Below are 19,346 nucleotides of genomic sequence, written 5' to 3'. Positions count from 1 at the left end.
GAATCTGAAACAACTTTTTTCAATTTTGTCAATTTGCCAAAACTTGAAAAGGCCCCTTTAAAAAGAATTTCTATACTGAGGGTGTCTCAGGAGTTTCATTTTTCTTGTATATAATTCATTAAAAATGTATAAAAAGTAAAAAAAAATATCCGTGACTGTGAACATTACTGAAGTGCATAGAGCATAGTGCCTCTGTTGTTAGTTTTTTCAATGCCTAAAAATGTCATGTCACCATTTTTCTGAAAATGATTAACATATATTAAATATGCCATGTGGATCCAACAATATAACATCTGAGGACTTTCTAGAGGGTAGGCATCATTATAAAGGCAAATTCTTGCATGCAAAACCAAATTGTCATAATGAATAGGATAGATAGACAGACATATCTTAAAACATGATTACAATCCTGGAAAAGCACACTCACTCAGTCTGTCACTTGTTGGAGTGGTTCAATGGATATAACTTATACTTACAGTGTGATGATTAAAATTACTTATTAAACATACTTATAGTACCAGTAACATGACAATAAATCATGATATCAAATGATATAGAATTTACTACATTTTGAGGATGTATTTTTTTCTTGATAATGTATCATTCTTTAAAATCATTTTTTTCCAACAATTTTGAAAGCTTCATATTGAAAACCTAAAAGGAATGATATTCCTTTAATAGATTTTATATGTATCACTCTTAAATGCCATATGTAGATTTAGGCTGGACAATTCCGTTTTGGGGTAGTTTCTCCAGCTGTCTTGATTTGAGATGATTTTTTCCTTCCATTCAAAAACTATGTTGGTTCGTTAAGTTTACTTTAAACTTGCTATGCCAGCTCTGTTTGGCTAAAACTTATTATCACTTATCCATTTATGGCCTCCAAATTGCCCATATTAGCAGCAATCAAATGTGTACCAATGTTGTTGTTAACATCATAGCAGTGATTTATTTGCAAATAGAGATTTTATCACGCATTCATAGGATTGAGTTTTTATGATAAGGGTCACTGTTACTTTTAAAATATTTATTGCAATCAAATAATAAGAAACTTTGTTTGAATATTCTGTCCCAATCATTTACACCAAATGATGTGTAACACATGTGTCGAACAGTGCTCTCCACAGGATTTTTTGTAGTAGACACCCCTGGCCATTCTGGAGAGGGTGGGGGTTGGGGGCTGCGTAGAGTAACCTTCTCTGTACGTTATTTTGTTGACATCATTTAGTGCCTTATGACTCTTCAAGAAAAAACCTTTCAAGTCATGAATAACAATATTTGTTTGATTGTTTCAACACTTTCACTCATGCATAGATACGCACAGTCCCGACTCGATCAATTCCTTTATGTATCCGTATCAATTTGACTCACTTTTCTTTACCCAATAATACTGTTTTATGTGTATTCCATTTTTAAAAGCAAATTCTGGTAAATATTGAGTATAAAAGTGCTCAAAAATTTCATAAACAAAAACATTCGCCTTTATTTCTAAAGAAACGAATGAATTATGGCATATGAGACTTTTTAAAGATGAAATAAAGTCCTATCGGGGCAGGTGTTTTCCAACTGAAGCACGTATATCGCCTGATTTGCTGTTGGCGTTTTCATAAATACATCAACACTTTTCATATATGACATACATGTCTGCATAGTTTAAGTGTGCTTTTTATTGAGTAAGGATCAGCAGAAATAGAGGAATAGCAGAAATAGATGAAGCACTATTTATTTGAAGCGTGAAAATGCTTGTGTCGCGTTAACATTAAAATTTGGAAGCGTATGGAAGATATGATTACAAATTTAATTATGAGTATTTAAGAATTCGACAAAACATTTTATTTCTGTGTAATGACTTTACAAGTCGAATAAATGATTTGACCATATTATGCACGCAATAAGAACACTGCTTGATGAGTGCACATCATGTTACATGTTATTAATCACTGTTAAGGAAACAGTCATGTAGTGCTTTTTATACTAAAAACATAAATTATAACACCAAAATACACTCAGAATATGATATGACAGTTATGTTTGAGAAAGTTGCCAAAATGATGTTCATTTCAAGTTTGATGTCTTATTCATTATTCACATAATACATGCAGTGTTTGCTGGATGAAAATCATATAGAATGATGTGGGAATTTCATAAGCAACACTTGTATACAAGTGTTGATGCTGCTTGACTAAACAGTAAACAGTTAAATCTAAAATGCCATAACAAATTATTTGCATACAAGTGAAAATTAAGGTAAATCATAAGTGTCACTGTGTGTGTGAGTGAAGTTGGGTATAGGGAACAGAAATTATCAACAACTGCATTAGTTGTGTTGGACAAAATACTAAATCTAAATTTGTCACAGATGAGGACAAACGAACATGCATTAGCAAAGTATAGCGAGATCACGTACAGCATTCAATGTTTTATATTGTAAACTTGGCCCAGAAGGCATTGAGAGTTTGTCATGGCCCAGTAGACATTCATTGTTTGTCATGTTGATAAAAACACTAAAATCCCATGGGTTAAAATTACCTTTAAATGCTTCACTAATCACTCATAATGGTAATTTCTGTCATCAATTATTGTATTATTATTCTTCCATTACTTTCAGATTACTTTTCAAGCATGTCAAAGCGGCCACATATATGGTGGCATTATTTACAATATAAACATAACCATGTGCTGTTTTCAACTTGTCACTTTATACAGTGGACACTTTCCAGATGGCACATCAATTGCCATGATAAGTGTCTGATGAGTCACTGTATAGTTAACATTTAAAACACACACAGTTTTGAGTGCCAGCTTTGATATTCACATTTATCCATATTTAACATTCATTGTATTAAATACATAGCAATATGTCATAATATCAGTTAACATTTAATTTAACCAGCATAGAAAAAGAAAAAAAACATGCAAATACATAATAATTTAAGTATTTAATTCAGATTCACATATTATGGTTATTACAAAAAAAAATTACAAGTAGGAAACTGACATTTAAAAAACAAAATGTTTAAAATAAAAACATATTGGATATGATTTATTGTGCGTTTAATCCAATATTCCCTTAACACCGAATGGGGCCATCATCAAAAGTTTAATCCTTCTTAAACAACTTCGACAAACGCAGACATGAGACTTATGTCCTCATTTAATTTTTGTATGTGTAGTTTTTACTCAGATTCACTTCATAAACAGAAACAGATTCCTTCTAACTAAAAAAAATGTTGTTGGCAAAATCAATGCAAAATTTAAATCAGAAATGGCATTATTGATGAAACATGCTCTATTATTTAACCTGATTTAATCTCATTGTGTCACACCGGTCTGACTGACCTGTGTGAATGCGCGCTAAGCATTGTGGGAAACGGACTTTTTCCATCATGGCGTTGGTAAACATAATAAACACGGAAGTGAAAAATGGTAATTAATCATTATCAAAAACAGGCCCCATCAAACCGGGCCAGCTGTAATATATATTTGGATGCAGTTTGTGCTTCAAAAGGAGCCACTTTTCATGTCAGTCTATTGTTTGTACGAATCACTTAACACGTAGATCTAACTTAGACTAACTAAACACGTTGCATTAAAAACCTGCTGAAATTTGACAACGTAAACGATTTAAAATAAACGCTGTGAACATTACAAGGCATCTTACATGTAGGCCTAATGTGTGAGAGGATTAATCAGGGATAAAATAAAGTGGAGTTCGAAGGATCGAAGGACATGTTTTCATCAGCTTTAACTTTAAATCACTTCACCATGCATGATTAATCGAACATACTTTTATCTTTCTCACTTATTCACTTTTAACACTTTTATCTTGCACTGACTGCGAACCTGTCAATAATACCCGCAAGGGGAGTTAGACAGTATAGATAGATAGATAGATAGATAGATGGATGGATGGATGGATGGATGGATGGATGGATGGATGGATGGATGGATGGATGGATGGATGGATGGATGGATGGATAGATAGATAGGATCTAACATTTTGAGGAGGACGCCATGGTATCTTGGACATGTGGCACTTTCATATATTTATTTAGTAGATACTGAAAATGCTGTATGTGCTTATTGCAACATCAAAGACAAGCAGGTGAGATTTTTACAGCTTTATTTTTCTTGACATAATATTGTAAGTTTTCCATTTAATTTATATGCTAGTGTTTTTTTTCACCATTTTGGAAATGGGGCCGGGTCCCTTTAAATTGGGAAATAACGTGTTCTTTTATGTTAATTTAGGAGATTGATATTGTTGCTTTTATGATTAAAAATACTTTGAAATTGATAATAATAGCAGTGCTCCAGATAAGAGCCGTGCAGCCGTAAATACGGCTTTTTAATGAAGGTTTACGCATTTATTTTTATTAAATGGACGTACAATTACGACTTTAATATCCTTTTAACGCATTTACGAAATAAATCTGACCGTACGGATATGTTCGCGTCAGCGCGGCGTGATGTGCTGGTCTCTAACCTAACGGCGCTTTTCGTTAATTTAAATTACCGAAAAATTGTATACAGTCAATTTACCAATAGCGGATCACTAGCGAAAATAAGTTGCGCTGGTGAAAAGCAATAATTTTTTTGCGACCTCGATTACATCAGTTTTATACAATATTACCTTTTCTTACTGTTTCAGCAAATTGTATGTTTTAAATGCAGACAATAAGTATTTGTGGCACGTTTTTGTTCGCTGCGGAATTCATGCATTAACGGATCCCTTGTAGCCATAACGGATCACGTGGTCAAAACAACTCGGGGGGCTATCTCAAGAGAAAATTGAACTGTCAAAACATGAAATACGTTTTTTTTACAATCACAAATTTACATTGCTAGTTAGTTTTTATGCCCCCAAGTCGAAAGATCGGGGGTATATTGTTTTTGGCCTGTCTGTCTGTCATTCATTCCTTGTGTGCGTCCCAAAAACTTTAACCTTGGATAAAGTTTGATAACTTTTGCATTATTGAAGATAGCAACTTCATATTTGGAATGCATGTGTATCTCACGAAGCTGCATATTTTGAGAAGTGAAAGGTCAATGTCATCCTTCAAGGTCAAAGGTCAAATATCATTGTATTTTTCGTTCCTAAAACTTTAACCTTCTTTAAAGTTTGCTCAGAACTTTTTGAATATTGAAGATAGCAACTTGATATTTGGCATGCATGTGTATCTCATGGAGTTGCACGTTTTGAGTGGTGAAAGGTCAAGGTCATCCTTCAAGGTCAAATTTATGGCTTCAAAGCGGCGCAATAGGGGGCATTGTGTTTCTGACAAACAAATCTCTTGTTTAATGTTTTTAATGCCTTTAATGATTTTTAAATAATATTAATTTGTGTTACATTTTTACGTGATCTTGTATCTTTACCTTGTGCATTGTGTTTTATTTATTGTGTTAATATAAGATTGTGTCATATTGAAATGCTAATAAAAAGTGAGTATGCCGTATTTTATCTTGTATTTTACAAATTGCAAGCTTTGAAAAATAGGCATATTCCACTAATCCCTCAAAACAAACAACTGGCACGTTGTATCCACCAATTGTAGTTTCATTCAATCAAATATAATTGCAATCTTATGTGATTTTAAAAGGATTATCAATAGGTCGGCATTGATTTAACAGCAAATAAGTGGGTCACCACAAGCTAGCTCATTTCGAGATACATATATTGTTTCAGTGTTAATTATCTGTTGACAGTCTTAAATAGATCCAACAGAAATGAATAACTTACAAGACATTTATATTGCTTGAAACATTTCTTATCAATGTTTAACATGAAATACAAATAAAACATGAAGATAACACATGATTGAGATCATATTGGAAGATTCAAAAGAATTTGCATACCTTTTAATATAATATATAGTATAATGAATGGGATCACAGATAATTAAATGTAAATCATCATGTAAAACAGTAAACAATCAGTGTAGTTCTAAACTATCAAAAACAGTATCAAACCAAACAAAACTAAGACAATTGAACACAAGATTTTAAATAGCATCACATGATAAAACAAGAGCTTTCACCATAGGATGACTTATGCCCCCTATAAACGCTTGATAGAAGTTATGAGCTTTTTGCGTAACCTAAACGCAGATTTCGAAACCTAAACGCGGACCCTATGTTCAAGGTCAAGGTCACAGGGGTCAAAATTTGTGTGCGTATGGAAATGCCTTGTCCATATTAACATGCATACCAAATATGAAATTATATCTTAATGGACATAGAAGTTATGAGCATTTTTCGAAAGGGGGCATACAAAATATCAATGAAAAATTGGAACACATCAAACAACAACATTAAGAATATAATTATAGTAGACAATGGCCCCGTTTCATTAACAATTCTTAAGTTGTTCGTAAGAATTCTGCGATTCTTACGTACGAACGTTCTTACGCCGATTCTTACGAACGTTTCATAAACACGTTCGCAAACTTAAGAATTCTTACGCATCTTACGAGCGTTAAACCAGTCTACGTTCTTCAATTGAAGGTTTGAATAGACGTTACACTATACATTGGCGCCATCTGTCAGATTAAGTCTACGAATATGCGAAAGTCAATAAAGCCTCATGATTACGCATATATTTTATTTTCTTTGTTGATATTCAAATACACTAGATCTGTTATTGGGGTTAAAATCACGTAGAGTTCCTTCGTTCGTCCGCCCGTTCGTTCGTCCCTTATTCGTCCGTTCGTCCCTTCTACCGCTCGTCCGTCTTTCCGTTAATTCGTCCGTACGTTCGTCAATTCGTCAGTACATTCATCAGTACGTTTGTCAGTACGCCCGTTCCTTCATTTGTTCGTTCGTTCGTTTGTTCAGTCGTTTTTTACGTCCGCTCCTTTATGCCAACGTAAGTCCGTTCGTTCGTCCCTTCTTTCGTTCGTCCGTTCGTTCCTTCATTCGTCCATTCGTTTCTTCGTTAGTCCGTGCGTTCCTTCTTTTGTTTGTTCGTCGTTTACCAAGACGTGCAAAGGTTCCTTTAAAAGAAAACAAAATGTCTACATAATTAAGTTAGACAACGAATAAACTTGCGTGTTCAAAGTTTTATATTTCGAACGAACACGCAAGTACATAAGACCGCAGCCACACCAAACCAGTTATGTTTTGCCAAAATCCGTATTTTAGTTATTTTCTTTGCATTGATAATTGGTATGCACTTGCGTTGCGATCCGTAATTTTTAGTCTCGGAGTTCACCGTTTTCCTAAATATACCAGGTGAATATATATTTTGATTGTGATTAAAATAATTTTATAAATAAAAAATAATAATAAATTGTTATCGGATTTCAACAGGTGGCTTTTAAACACGAAACAGTGCATATTTTAGTCAAACATTAGTAATATTATTTAATTAGAAGATACGAAACAATTACAAAGAGCTGGTCAACGGGAGAGATATTATTCCATAACGAAAACTTATTATAATTATTTTCACATGTAAAGAAAACGCTCTTATTGTTTATCTCATACAGATATATTTTGAGATTCGATTTTTAAACAAATCGTGCGTGATTTGAACATAACGGTTGTCACCACGGGACATCAATTCATTTCAAACGTATTATTTGCAAATTTGACCATAAATTTGAAATTTAAAGTCCGGTGCGTATGGTTTATGGTTAGTAAAGCTAATATAATTAATTGCATAGTGATACAAATAATGCTCACTGTTTAGGTAACGCATCTACTAGTACGCTTTGGACAATTCTATTGCGCGCGCTTTCGGTAAATTAAGTCCCTCAACAAATGGGAAGTAAAAAACGTACATGGACTATACATAAGCAAGCTTGATAAATATGAGTTATCGAAACATGTTTTAATTGCCCAAGTCAACACAAAATAATAACGTCTCATTTTTGCACACGCAATTGATTATATGATTGAAACATGTGTCATTTACTGAAATATAATTAAAGGTAGTTAGTTAAAATGCATACAATAAAATGTACAAATCCACTCAATTTGAGTTACAAGAGACTATGGACAGATTTATCGTGATATAAATATCATTTAAACATGTTAAAAGGTGCAGATAGATATACGTGCAAAAGTACCATACATATAGTGTTTACGATTTATTAAAATGTCATTGCAGGTTTTGGCAGTGTATTTAACAAAGGACTCATTAGACATTAACTTACAAGATTGGGGTTATCGTTTCATAGTCCCAATGCATCGGTATTTTCCTCGTTTCAAAGCATACATAGAACAGTCTACGTAAAAACTAGATGCGATTTCCGAACATAACAATTCCGCCGGAAGTCCGTCAACCCCACAAGCTTTATTTTCGTTTAGAGACTGTGCGGCTTGTTTCACGTCCATTGCCTCCAATCGATCCTCGCTCAAGGATCTAAAGTGTGCCCATTCCAATTGCGGGGCGATTCCATCTTTTAAAATGTCGCTTTCATGAGAGTTTACATGATGATATGGGTAAAAATTATTTTGGGTCTCTGCATTATCTCCTGCTTTTTATAAATTTTCAAAATCTGTTTTCCATTTATTGAGAACTGAGTATTAATTGTCCGGTTTTTACATCACCGTTTTCGGTAACTGTAAGAAAATTAAATAAATGCTACATGTAATGATTTTAATGACTTAACGAGTGTTGGTTTGTAATTAAATTTGTTTAATACTTTGCCTCTAATTAAAACTCACTTAAACGGTTGTGGTGCCATTGTTGATGACGTAAATTAGTTCGACTCTAAGATTGTAATATAAATGTCTGATTGAGCAAATACGACGCTAACTGATCATGATTTGAACAAAAGTGATAAGGCCAAAAAAATAAAATAGGTCCGTTTCCGGTCTCCTCGGAAAAAAACAGGGTCGGAAGGTAGGGAATTTTTGTTCTGTCTTTCGGGTACTAGAATGGAAGACTACTAAAGCTTATAAGAAGAAATACACGTATATATATATATATATATATATATATATATATATATATATATATATATATATATATATATATATATATATATATATATATATATATGCGTTGTTTGCTACTGGTTGCATGGGCGCAGCCATTTTGTCAAATAATAACCGTATTAGCCAATGAAATCGCCGGATTAAGCGCAATAGTCCAAAGTCAAAACGGTGTAAAAGGACACAGGTCAAAACGTTTAAAACAAGTACAAAAAAATTGTTATTTTTCGGCACCCCAATAAAAAGTTAAGGGTCGGCGCCGATTCGGGAGACACGGTCGGGCGACCGGAAACCGACCTATTTTTTTTTGGCCTAATCTTGATACAATTTATATGTCTGCGCACTTGTTGACACGAGCATTCAGTATTGCAAGTTGGTTTACAAAACATCAAATATCAGACCCAATGTCTTAATCGAGTGCATTTAATAGTTTTTAATATTTCGGTCTACGCTAAACGCCCCTACCCTCCCGATCACAAGTTAAATTGGTACGACTTCACCATACGAATGTTACCAATTACCGAAACTTAACCCCTGTCTATAACAACAATTGTGCTCGTTCGTTGTTAATGTTTTAGTTGTCAGGCAATTGATTCCCGGCATCATTATGGCATGTTGTTTTATTGGCCGACATCGTTAATTTACATTATATTGCGCGTTTAAGATCAAATGCGTAAGATATAGTCCTTGAACAATTAATTCATAAAAAAGTTGCATGTTATTCTTTTATTGAAATTTTACTTTTTTGAGTACTTACATTTTACAGTTCGCTTTTGATAATGGAACTACGCTTTCGGTACGCGGTTATTGGCTTGTCTGTGTTCTTTACGTACCTTGATTTAGCTCTATCTTACTTCTTTTTAGACATTAGTTGGTCTTTTCGACACACTTCTATAGCAACCACAGGAAGCAATATATATTTGTCTCCAATTTTATTACACAAGTAGCTTTGATTAGTTTTAATTGATGTAGATTTGGAGAGATTTGGGAAGATTAATTAGTAAGTGGTGTGTAACCTATATTTGATTTTAAGTAATTTATTGGGAAATTCCATATTGTCAGGAGAAGAATGAAGCATTAAACAAAACAATAGTGCCCATCACACAAACATGATGTAAAAAAATATTTTTATGTAGATTTGGGGTAGATTTGGGTAGATTTGAGTAGATTTGGGAAGATTTAGGTAGATTTGGGTAGATTAAGGTAATTCGTGCCGCCGAGAATATCTTGAGAAGATGGTATTCCACATCATGTAAGGTTATCTGCATGACATCGTGATAAAAATCGCATTTGTAAACATTGACATCTATTTTTTGTTTTGGAACGTTGTGTCTTTTCCGGCCTGAGCTCAGTATTTTCACATTAGGAAGGTAAATGGGTTTACGGAGGTTTCGTCACACTGCAGTTTCGTCACACTGAATTTACTGTAGAAAACGGGTAGAGGGTTTGTCACAATGGTAATATATAGGTGTGAATAATACCGGGAAACTTTAGCACCTTTGATTGACACCTTTCTTCTGTTATCAAGCAATATGTTTTTTTTTTTCTTTTCTGTTAAATTCGATAAATTGAAGTATTTGGTTAGTATACACATGCAATTAAATGACATAATACAATGTTGATTATGATTCACAAAAACATTTATTCAAATACAACACAATATTAAACAATACATTAACATAAAAATCTTCTTAATAAACGGTATAATAATATACTTACCTTTACACAACACATACATTTATTTGCAAGCAATACTGCAAAAAATTAAAAAATTTGCATATAAAACATAAAGAAACAATCAAATACAAATCTACCCAATAAACGGTATAATAATATACTTACCTTTACACAACACACATTTATTTGCAAGCAATATTACACCAAAAATAAATGTTTGCATATAAAACATATATATACACTCAAATACAAATGTACTCAATAAACGGCATAATAATATACATAATAATATACATACCTTTACACAACACATACATTTATTTGCAGGCAATATTACACCAAGCATAAATATTTGCATATAAAACATAAAGATTTAATCAAATACAAATATACTCAATAAACGGTACAATAATATACTTACCTTTACGCACCACATACATTTATTTGCAAGCAATATTACACCAAGCATAAATATTTGCATATAAAACATAAAGATTTAATCAAATACAAATATACTCAATAAATGGTACAATAATATACTTACCTTTACGCACCATGTACATTTATTGACATTTATATGAACAAATTTAAAAGAAAAAATAACAGAGAATGACCGATTTAGTGTTAGATTTTTCTGATACGTTTCAGTATATTTTTCGTACTCGGGGTACATTTAAGAATACTGAAGGGTACCCGTGGTACATTAAAGTAGTTCCCAAACCGACAATGACAAATCAACGTTACTTACTTGTGTGTGTTGCAAATTGGACACTACTTTGTTAAATTCAATAATAATTTCATTATGCTTTGGTAAGACATATTTTCTGATTTATAAAATATTTTGTAAAAAGTAAGATTTTTATATGATGTTTTATGTCAGGTAATTATACTTTAATTCTGCAAAAAAGTGAAATGTTATCTTATTATTTTCTTTATAAAATCATTTATTCATCACGGCGTACCCTGCCTCCCCCCTAAAATCGCCAAAGTTAAGTCAATAAATTTGATGTTTCACACTTAACTAGATCTAAATCACATATTTTAACTCATTTTCTGCTTTTTCATACACAACATTACACAATTAACCCACTGTTGGACAGTTAAGAGAGATTGAAATGAAATCAAAGCAAGTTTTAGCTGACTGTGAGACTATAAGAGAGTTTTGGACTATGTATTATACTCTGTGCAATTGAGTGATAGGTCTATAACGAATCAGTGAAATAAAATCTCGTCTTCATCTTGGTCATTATCTTGCTGTAGGTACAAAATTGTTTTCAGCTCTCCCCCTCCGTGCTGTATTCGCGACTAGCCTGATAACGGTTAGTGTGTTCTTCTTTATAGTATTTCTTGCGGCTATATCCATCCGTATAACGTATAAACTATGCACTTTTTTGTCATTATAAGAAGGTACTATGATGAAAGTACATAAGGCGTGACATGCTCGAGAAGTGGTTGTGAAAGCATTCATAATCACTAAAGTCGTGGAGCTTCCGGGGAGCCTCCCCCCTAGAACCCCTAGCAGGGCTTTGCCTTGCACCCACCGGGGGCCCTAGCGGCCCACAAGACCCCCAGCAAATCTTTCAATATACTGCCCCCCCCCCCCTAACCAGAAATGCAGAAATCCTGGATCCGCCCCTGATTATGGATGTATGATAGTAATGAAATTGGTGTTTACATTTCAGTATAGAACAGATATTTCATGAAGTAAATATAGAGGATTCATTAACTACTTACGCAGATGCATCCTGGGTGAAAGAAGTTATGACTTACTTGGGCAACTGATTATTCAACTGAATATGTAAAAACCTTTTGTTTTGTATATACTGGTAGTGACTGTTATCATTATTAGATTTCATACCCATTTACAATACTTTGTAACTGCAATTGTGTTAATACATAGGCATCTGAAAAGTACAAAAGTACAAATAAAAACAATATTCTTAGTTTGAATGTTATGTCTCTTTTTATAGGAAGTTTTAATTAAGAATTTGCATGTGTAGGGAACCCATTGAAGACAAAGATTTCTTGGAACCCATTGAAGACAAAGATTTCTTAACATATGTAAATTAATATAGTAACTGGTACATGCTCAAGTTTGGTGCATCCTGATGATTAACAGCCATAAGAGTTTCAATCATGACTGACAGCTTTGTTTTATTTCAAATTTATTAAGGATTCATTACATTTTTGCACTGGTACATTTTATGTCCATTTTTTTTAAATAGAAATCTTGATGTGGAATCAATCAAGGTAGTTTTTTGTGTCATGTGGACATAGAGAGCTTATTGGAGATTAAGACTGCCATATACTTTTTTAAATGAGAAAATGTGTGAATTTATATTCTAACAATACAAATTAAAACCCAAAATATAAAATAAAGAACATTTTCATGTACACGCTGAAATTTCATTGTAACACTATAAACTGAAATGATTGAAACTTATTTTTTCTTTATAGTAGTATTTTTATAAACCGTTATTTTTTAATTTTATAACAACAAAATGAAAATCTGATATATAAGATTTGTATTGCTATGTCTTCTATGAGTAACCAAAATGTGCTAATAAGATGTATCAATGCCATAACATATCGCATATTTTTACTTCAATAAGTGATGCATAAAATTGAGTGTTGGACCCATTAAATGTTTGGTTCTGTTGTTATTGTAATCAAAATAATATCAATAATATCGGTATGCTCACATCTTAAGGGTTTCAATATTTAAGGGACGTGTTCACAAATTGGTTCATTTTTTACTTATCTTTTTTTATGAAATCATTGTGTCACTGTTTAAAATTGTTGATAAGTGATTTGTTATGTCTACTGCATGTCACATCAGACTACTTGTTGTATAATGTGTATATAAATGATAAATAAAATAAAGATGAAAACTTGCCTCTTATTATTTTGTAGGTAAATTGTATGGGCTACCAAATATTTTTACTGGTAGCCCAGTGGGCTATCTAAAATAATAAGAAATTTTTCGGTCACTGCTTATGACAGTTAAAGCCTTACATTGCTAGATTTTAACCACAGATTAGAATTTTAGAAGCAAAAATAACAAGATAAAAATGTAATTCTCCTGGGGGTTCTTAAAATACCATTTCATTTGCCTTTACCACTCAGCTTCCTGAATATTATATGAAACATTCATTCTATAATTCATATATCTGATCCATGTTATTTGACAGAATTTAATAGAAACAGCAAGATAATTAAGAATTATTCAATCATAACTCTTTATTATTGTATTCATTACACATGATGATAACTCATAAGAAAAACAGTATTTTTAGTTTGAGTCTATATTATTACTGGCATTTTGCTCCTTGATTTACAGTGGTCATTTATATTTTGTATCTGTTACTAAAATTTGGAAAATGGTCCTTTTGACAATCTGTGTACAATTCATTTTGAACTTTATGCTTAGTTTTGTAAATGGAATGCATATCACCATTTCAAAAGTTAATTAATGAGATTAAGTACTTTTTTAAAATGTAAGGCCCTAAATTTGCGAAGCCATATTTATTGTATCTCTCAAATTGTGAAAGGCAATTCTGTGATTTGTATATTTTTTCTAAAATTGAATTACTTTTTTTTTCAGAAAATATTCTGATTAGTAATAATGCCTTACTAATTATACGTACATGTAGTGTGTTTTAGTTTTTAATGCAATTTCTTGTACACATAAATAAATAACATATGAACATATACTTTTGGTCGTGTTGTGTAGTACATTTGCTATCATGGCAATCAAATTATTTAAATAACTCCATTGTTTTCTTTCAACATTTTGAACACCATATGAACTCAAAATATATACCGAAAGTTTTAAAGTATTACATTTGATATTTGAAATTTCATTGTATGCGAACATGAATATAGAAAAGGATAAATATAACTTTTTATATAAGGAAACATGCAAGAATAAATTGAGTACGTGCCTCCTTTAGTTTTGTTCATAATTATGTAAATTAAGCAAGATGTGAAGAACTTTTAAATGAATTAAATTATATTTATTTATTTTCTGTGAAGATCCATATACATTTGTTTAATATGAGCAACTGAGCATTTCCAAAAATATTTCAGTCATGTTTTTGCTAAAGCAATCTTTGCAGATTAGCTGAAAGTCTGTTTTAAAAGAGAACAAAGTATATATTAAGTATTTTGCATTCTATTTGGTAATTGCAATTGGCAAAAAATGATCAACAATTATCAATAAAATGGACCAAAATTGGAATGTTTTTATCAACAAATATTGACACAATATAGATACATCAGACCTTTTCCTGGCCATTTTGGAGAAAAATGCAATTCATGTGAAAAGTCCACTGATTTGGAAAAAACTAAACTAATTTAATATAACACTTTATAATTATTAAAAATCATATAAATTATAGTTATATACTTTGTGAGTTATTTATGAAATAAATTTGAGATATATTTGTCATGATTATGAGATTTTTTTATTTTTTTTTTTACTTCTGGAGGGGATTTTTTTACAAAATGGGGGAAAAACATATACTCTTTTTTGAGGGGAATGGGGCCGAATATCGGCCCCGAAATTGCCATAAAAAACACTGATTATATACTCACTTATTTCATGTATATATTACATAGATCTTCCACTTAAAATCATGATACAAAGCATGAAGCTATCACAAAATTGATTAACGCATGGACCTTCCCTCAACCATATCTGAAAAAAACTTCAGTAAGATTGGATAAATTGGTGCCAGCATCATCAACAACAGTAACATATCTACAAGGTATAACAACGCCACCTCCCTTCACATGTGGGGCAGGCCATGGTGGGAAACTTGGATATGATTCTCCTGTCACAATCGCATAAATATTGCCAAAATTCTGCGAAAGCAGCTCGACAATATGCCGGGAACATGGCCTACAGGTAAGTCTGCAATATATGACAGTTTTAAGTGTCTTTTTTCATCTGTTTGCATGTCATGCAAAGACATATTAAATTTAGAAATTTCAGGGATCCACACCAGACAAGCATTTTTATCTATCAGATTGGTATACTCCCGGTAAACATTAAAGTAAGTGTCTGTAACAGGTGGTTTGATTTTAAAAAACATGGTATCCCTTAATCACTGAATTGTCAATTATGATTGTCGTTGATGGCCTGGTGGTTGTGACTGTCCCGGGAAGCCTTGATGTTGATGGAGCAGAGGTTGACAGACCGGTGGGGGCTACTGACCCGAGAAGCCTTGATGTTGATGGAGCAGTGGTTGACAGTCTGGTGGCGGCTACTGACCCGAGAAGCCTTGATGTTGATGGAGCAGTGGTTGACAGTCTGAAAATAATAAAGCCTTCTATATCCATATGCACATTTCAAAACATAACTCATTCAATCAGTTTCGGTTAACTTTTTGCTGCATTTATTCCCTCTGTTAGCATTATTCAAAAGCTTTCATGCTAAAACATTGTTAATTTATTCCTTTACCTAATGCATACCTTAGACACTTTTCATTTTGTTTATATTAGGGCATTGTGGAAAATTAAATACAAATTAATCGGAACTGCTGATTATCCGGAACTGGTTGACAAACTGTAAGTCTAAATTCATAAATAATATAACACAAAATACATTTCATTAATAACACTCATTCATATTATACCATATTTTATTTACTAGTATCTCTATATATAATTTATATGTTACATAAAGTGTCAGATAGTGGTACATAAAGTGGCGGTACATAAACGGACTGGTACGTAAGGTGTGACATTCTTATCCAAGTTCTTGTTGAGTGACTTGAGATCTTGATGATCAGTAGCTGGGATTTGGATTATTGCAACTAATATTTATCAAAATTATGCCTACATGTATGACACAATGTATTTCACATTTATATTGTATCCATAACATAACAGTTAGCATTAACGTACAGCTTTTACACATAATTTTAATGCCAGTAACAAAATTGGATGGCCTTTCGAACGTTTGAGACATCCCCTTTTTTACTCGTGTAAACGTCACGCTTGATCCGCTATTGCCCTAATTCTTCATTACCTTTACGGTGGTGCAAACTCTAAAAAACGAAACAATACTGAAATATTTTTTGCAGGCAGAAAGACTAATCAATGAACTTTAAATATTTGCATAAACCATTTACTTACCAACAGATTTATCGGAGGTGGCCGCGCGAAATGGTAAACCTCGTTTTGGAAACGAGACGGAAGTCAACAAAGTCGAGGCTACATGTCAGGAAAACACGCCAACATTATGGACGAAGGGGCGCTCTAATTCCGACCAAACTCCTGCGTTTTAAAGAAAATGCCTCGAGTGTGTCTTTTGCAAATTTTCATTAAAAAAATGTTAACAATTAATCGCGATATGCATTCTTGAACATCAAAGTGAGCCGCTATTGGTAATGATCCGCTGTTGGTAACTTGACTCTACTGGGTCTCGGTATTATTGTCTATTTTGTCGCGTGATTTCCGTTTACTCGTAAACCCGTAAAAAAACAATATGTCTGCGCGCAACGGAAGGCTGTCAAAAAACACTTTCTTGTCATATAAAGGCTAGACACCGTCGTCCAACCATCCTGACATTCAAGCTGTAAACCCAGAAAAAGACATTGTCGCCCCGATATGAAACGATTTGATTGCATCGGTGGCTAAAAACGTTAGAAAACACGATTGGAAACGGATCCAAAAAACGAATGGAAGATTGGAAAACCGAATATGAGACAGTGACATTAGTGTTCATTTACTTAGCTTACTAGTTGGCTTATGTTTTCTTGTCAAGTAAATGAAAAAAATAGTATTTAGTCTAAGTTTAAATGTGTAAAAATATGTGCATCATACATTGTAATTCAGAATGGAAAACCTAATAAAGTAACTGTTTAAGAAGCTAAATATATTCATTATTATTGCTGCAAATATTTCTGTAAAGTTAGTTATAAACCCTTCAATTTATCCAAGAACACGGGTAGTACAATACTACCTGTATTTTTGAGTATGGTAGAACAGATACTAATTGATTTTCAGCGTTACTCATTTTCTTTCTGTCTGTGGCAGTACCGTTACTTATTTCACAAATCCTTATCTGGAGCTCTGTAATAGTGATTTCAATATGATATATTTTAAGGTTCAACTTCTATAGCTCGAATTTGAGATAATTTACATGTTTATATGATTATTAAAATAATTTCTTTTAAGTGGAAACCTTCCATTGGGAATTTTTAGGTCCCATTTGGGAAAAATATATACTTTTTTTCCATTGGGAATGTGTCCTCTTACCGGACCCAAATTTGAACGTAAAAAAACACTGTATGCTCAGTTTTAGCCCGGCTGTTTTCGGGGAAAACCCTAGGTATTGTCAAAGACAGCTTGTCGTCAGACGTCCGCGTAGTGCTAAAACCTTTACATCAGCTCTAAAATCAAAGTGCTTCCACCTATAACTTTGAAACTTCATATGTATATGCACCTTGATGCTTTCTACACACCAAACCCATTTTGGGGTCACTAGGTCAAAGGTCAAGGTCACTAACCTCTTAAAAAAAAATAAAAATAAATTTCATATATTCAAAACTGAACCGCAGCCTAGCTTGGCACCCATTATGTGGTGCTCTTGTTTATATATAATTTTAAAAATGTATTAATAACCAGAATAGTTGATGCATGTATAAATAAAAATATACAGCCATGAACAGTGTGTTTCAATTTTTAATAAATATGCCTTGATTGCGTGTATGCAAAACAATGAAGTCCATAAATTGTTTACTGATTTTTAAAATGTTGAATGTCACACCTTACGTACCAGTCCGTTTATGTACCGACATTTTATGTACCACTATCTGACAGTTTATGTACCATATTTATAATATATAGAGATAACTAATTTAATATGAATGTGTGTTATTGATGAAATGTATTTTGTGTGATAGTATATATGAATTTAGACTTATATGTTGGTCATAGATTTGATTTTTGTCAGATTGTCACTGAGTGTCTTAGTGTAATTTATTAGCCCAAGTACATGCAGTACTTAATAAATGATTTATTAGTCTTACCTGAAATTGAAATAAATTATAAAAATTCATGTGTCTCTTATCTTATCCTGACTAAGGATTATAAAGTCTAAAATGTTTGTATTATATTGTATAATTGAAATGTGATACTTTGAAGAGAAGAGAGAATGACCTTAATGTTCAAACTGTAAAAAAATCAAATTATTTCCTTCTTTAGACTTTAATCATGTTTAGAGAATGACCTTAATTCATAAGGACTGCTATGAATGAATGGACAATAATACCTATATTTTATGTATGTTGTACGTAAAGTTTCAACGTTCCGGTAGTACATTAAAGGTCTGGTAAATGTACATAAGATGTTACACCCTAAAATGTTCATGGTATCAGTGTTTCAATAATGTAGTGTTTCTTATGATGTATTGCTTAGGTTGTTTTGTTTCAAGTTTCAAATTTGCATTTATTTTAAAGCATTTTCAGTCATTTTGTGAATTCCATGTTTTTTGTAATAAGGTTAATTATGTTGCACATGGCGTCACATATTAATTCATGGTCGCTGTGGTGTAGAGAATGTTGTCCGCTGGGCGTGGGTTCGATCCATACTCTGGGAGAGTTCTCATTATCGACTCCATGGACGACAAGTACTGGTGTACCAAGTAGTAGTAGTAGTAAAAGTGGTGGTTGTGGTGGTGGTGGTGGTGGTGGTGGTAGTAGTAGTAGTAGTAGTAGTAG

At 32.7% G+C, this 19,346-nt stretch overlaps 1 protein-coding gene across 1 annotated transcript in view; it reads left to right on the top strand.

Annotated features, from left to right (window-relative positions):
- The window catches only part of LOC127844484 (uncharacterized), a 276,328-nt gene that overhangs the window by 205,755 nt on the left and 51,227 nt on the right, over positions 1–19,346 (top strand). The window lies entirely within an intron of this gene.

This window comes from Dreissena polymorpha, chromosome 9 (genome assembly GCF_020536995.1).
Source record: "Dreissena polymorpha isolate Duluth1 chromosome 9, UMN_Dpol_1.0, whole genome shotgun sequence".
Lineage (NCBI taxonomy): Eukaryota > Metazoa > Mollusca > Bivalvia > Myida > Dreissenidae > Dreissena > Dreissena polymorpha.
The sequence above is the reverse complement of the archived record's forward strand: the minus strand, read 5'-3'. Positions and strand labels throughout refer to the sequence as shown.